We start from the raw sequence: 4500 nt of genomic DNA, 5'->3' as shown, positions 1-4500 counted from the left end.
CATCAGTGTCACCTGGGAGCTTGTTAGAGATGTAAATTATCTGGCCTCACCCCAGACCTACTAAATAAGAAACTGTGAGGATGGGGCCCAGCAACTGAAGAAACCGTGATGATGGGGCCCAGCAACTGAAGAAACCCAGGGGATTCTGACACACGCTCAAGTGTAAGAACCACTGACCAAGAAAAATAAAGAAATCCTGTGGAGATGGTTTGAAAGAAAAGCTCAAGGGTCTTAACCCTGGCTGCACATCAAAATCAGCTGAGGACCTTTAAAATTACGAATACCCAAGCTGGTCCATCACCAGAGATTCAGATTTAACTACTGTGAGATAGGAACCAGGCATCTAAATTATTTACCAGCTCTCCAGGCGATTCAAATGTGCAGCCAGGGCTGGGAAGCTTTAATGTAAGAGGTGAAGCAGTGTGGGAGGGCCACATTCAAGATTGCTACATAAATGACCTCTAAAAGAAGGTTTGACTCTTCAGATATGGTGTTCTGCCTCCAAAGTATTCACACATATATTCTCAGCTGTCAACACGTCTACGCTTTAGCACAGGGCATGGAAATTGCTTTTATTCAGCAGCACAGAAAAAATAACACTTTTCACGGTCCCTGCTCACCTTCTGTGCTGGTTTTGTACAAGCAACACTTTCCCTCCCTGCCCTCAGTATATGGGGTGCCCCTAAGAAACAGGAAGAGAAGCTGCACTTTCTTCTATTCATGGTAGCAGCAGTCACCACAGGGTCACCACCTTACTTGACCCACGGACCTCTCTGAGGACCCAGTATACACAGGCAGATGTCCCAAGAGGTCTAGATATCCCTTCAACTCTAAGCTACACAGTCCCTCAGCTACTCTGAGGGCATCTTCTCCTGAACCTGGAAGGCGAATGAGGATCTCCAGCTGAGAGGGACAATAAAAGAGGCTTTCAGGTAGAGAAACCCGGGACCGGGATCATGGCAGCTGAGACTTGGAACGTGGCCGAAGCAGAGGCCCCGCAGCCCCAGAAGCGCTACTACCGGCAATGTGCTCAATCCAACCCCATGGCAGACCACACGCTGCGCTATCCTGTGAAGCCAGAGGAAATGGACTGGTCTGAGCTATACCCAGAGTTCTTCGCTCCACTCACTCAAAATCAGAGCCACGATGACCCAAAGGATAAGAAAGAAAAGACAGCTCAGGCCCAAGCGGAGTCTGCAGACATAGGCTGTGGCTATGGTGGCCTGTTAGTGGAACTATCACCACTGTTCCCAGACACACTGATTCTGGGTCTGGAGATCCAGGTGAAGGTCTCAGACTATGTACAAGACCGGATGTGGGCCCTACGCGCAGCTCCTGGAGGTGGCTTCCAGAACATTGCCTGTCTCTGTAGCAATGCCATGAAGCACCTTCCTAACTTCTACAAGGCCAGCTGACAAAGATGTTCTTCCTCTTCCCCGACCCACATTTCAAGCAGATAAAGCACAAGCGGCAAATCATCAGTCCCACTCTGCTAGCAAAATATGCCTATGTGCTGAGAGTTGGGGGGTTGGTATATACCATAACCCATGTGCTGGAGCTACACGACTGGATGTGCACTCATTTTGAAGAGCACCCGCTGTTTGAGCGTATGCCTGTGGAGGACCTGAGTGAAGACTCCATTGTGGGACATCTAGGTACCTCAGCTGAGGAGGGGAAGAAAGTTCTACGTAATGGAGGGAAGAATTTCCCAGCCATCTTTCGAGGAATACAAGATCCCGTCCTCCAGGCAGTGACCCCCCAAACCAGCCTGCCTGGTCACTGACTGCTTACTCTACCTTAGCTGGACCTTGTCTTCCAGGGACTAGAGAGAAGAGCAGGATCCCTGGGTCTTCCCAGTTGAGACTGCTGGAGCTGAGACACAGTACTCTCAAAGAAGGTGGGGAGCTGCCCAGGGCAGAACCCGCTGGTGTTGATGACTACCCCTGGCTCCTCTCACCTTGTCCCTCCACTCCCAACAGAAAACAAAGCAGCTGACTGAGGTGGTCAAAGGACTTCGGACCATAGGGGATCTTTGGAAGGCTGTGGGGTCTTGCTCTCCCTTAGCACTCCCTTCTCCTTGGGAGATCTCTCCTCAGCTGGAATGAGGAATGTTGTCCATCTAAACTGCTTGCTAGGCTTAAAAAAAAAAAGCTTTCAATTACTTGGGAGCACATGACCCTCCCCCTCCCAGGGCTCAGCAATAGAGTCATTTCACTGTCTGCATAACCTAAGTCCACTTGGGCCAGTGAGTGAGAGGGAACACTCAGAAAAGTTTAAACTTCCAAGATAGAAACTAAACATTTAAATTGTCCAAGAACACCACAGGATCTGTGTACTTATATGCAACATACAAGCAGATTCCCTCCCAATTATATGCATGTGCATGGGGCCTTTATGAGTTCAGCTAAAGGAGATGCTCCACCACTAAATGGTACAGTAGTGACTTGATTGAGCAGGTTCACACCACACAGATGACAAGTAGGAACAAGCAATAATGCCTTGTCCCAGAACCTCAGAATGCTATATCTAATAGATGACAATGACAACAATGATGGTCACCAGATTCATCACTGGAAATTTAAGTTTTCCAAAAAGCTTAAGCAAGCATTCCTTAAAGAGGCTGAGAGAACCTCCAAGTATTTTGGAATCTATAAGCATGTTGTCTCAATAAAAACGCCCAAGAGTAGCCAAGGGGCAGATGCCAGAGCAGGAAATGGAGATAGGGCAGGTGGAGTATCAGGTCTTACATTTTTTCCAAAACTGATTAGACAAATTCTCATGTTCAGGACTGCTACCTAGAGCAGCGGTTCTCAACTGGGGTCTATTTTGCACCCCAGGGGACATCCGGCAATTTTTGGAGACATTTTTGGGTTTTACAATACAGTAAAAGAGTGCTACTGGCATCCAGTGGGTAAAGGTCAAGGATGCTGTTGAACATCCTATAATGCACATGACAGCCCATGAACAAAGAGTTATCCAGCCCCCATGACATTAGCACCAGGATTGAGAAACCCTGATCCAATGAAATGCCCTCTCAACAAACAGCAGAGAAGGAAAATAGTAATGGATTCTTTTTCCATAAAGGCCCAGATTCTACCCACAGTTTCCATTAGCATCCTAGAAGAACAGAGCTTGTTCTCTTCAAGGAGACAGGTAAATTGATCCTGACAGATTATCTCACCCACCCCATGCTTTCAGGAAACTCAATAACTAAATCACCCAGGACAAATAATTCTATAGACTCTTATCAAATATATTCACAAATAAAAGCCCCCACAGCATCCCTGTAGCCACTTGTTCCAATGTTTGTCTTCCTAATGGACAAAATGTTAGGCTGAATCATTTGAAATTGCCAACATTTGATGGATTTTGGCCTTCAAAATGGCCATTTCATGTGGCTCAACCTAACATTATTCCCTTCAACAAAAATGTGTCCTACTTTTAGAAGCCATTTTCTTGTGTTGACTCTTCAGTCAGCACTCAAACAATGAATTTTGGTGACAATGATACCCGGCCATCTGCTGTCTGGTAGATACTCCTTCCCCACCCACATTCCTCACACCCAGTCTTGGTTGGCTCTTTCTCCAGAAAAATTATTCAGTTTTTTTCCACATCAATTGTTACTTTTTTTTTTTGCACCTTTAGCTATAATTTCATTTTATCTGATGGGAAGGAGCTGAAATTAAGTTGCTATATATTGCTATACACATAGGGCCTTAATACCTGAGCAGACATGAAAGAAAAGCCCAGAAGGTCTAGCTTTCTTGGGTCTTATTTTCATATACACTGTGATTTATTTAATATAGGCCTTAAATAGCATACTTTTAGTTAAAAGAAAACCAGACCTCAACCTCAAACTGCTGCTGTGTACTTAAAAGAAGGAGGAACTCACAGTTATTAAATGGCTGTGAGGTGCCAAGCAGTATGCTACAAGCTTTCATATATATTATCAATTTAATATCTAAAACAAGGCTGTAATGAAGAATTCTCATGCCATTTCACAGACCACAAAACTGAGGCAGCTCAACAAGGTTAAATAACACTTCAGTGCTGGTTTTTATGAGCCATATTTTACACCTATGTCCATTGGATACCAGTGCCCACATTTCTACCATTACCCTAAGCAGACTGAAATAAAGGTCTACAGAGATTCAGAGTTTCAGAATAACCACTTGAGGAACACCATAGTGGAGCGTCCGCTTACCAGAAGAAAAAAACACACATTTCATAGTGTATATGATCTCTCAAGATATCAGCATCATCTCCTCTTCTCATTTCAAGATTAAAAAAACAAAACAGCCAGTAAAACTGCCTGTGAGCTTTTTTTTAAAAACAAGTCTTGCTATATCCGTTTTTAGCTGAAAATATTATTCGTTGCTTTTCATTCAGCTATTTCATAAAAAAACATAAATTCACTGATTAAAGATGAAATCATATGTATTCTTGTCTTCCAAAAACACTGCTTAATGTACTTAAAATTCCCCTCATGTAAAAAGGGGT

General features: G+C 44.4%; 1 pseudogene; it reads left to right on the top strand.

Annotated features, from left to right (window-relative positions):
• The first annotated feature begins 944 nt into the window (after positions 1-944).
• On the top strand, positions 945-1884 carry LOC107971068 (tRNA (guanine-N(7)-)-methyltransferase-like; annotated as a pseudogene).
• Positions 1885-4500: the final 2616 nt, after the last annotated feature.

This window comes from Pan troglodytes, chromosome X, assembly GCF_028858775.2.
Source record: "Pan troglodytes isolate AG18354 chromosome X, NHGRI_mPanTro3-v2.0_pri, whole genome shotgun sequence".
NCBI lineage: Eukaryota > Metazoa > Chordata > Mammalia > Primates > Hominidae > Pan > Pan troglodytes.
The sequence above is the reverse complement of the archived record's forward strand: the minus strand, read 5'-3'. Positions and strand labels throughout refer to the sequence as shown.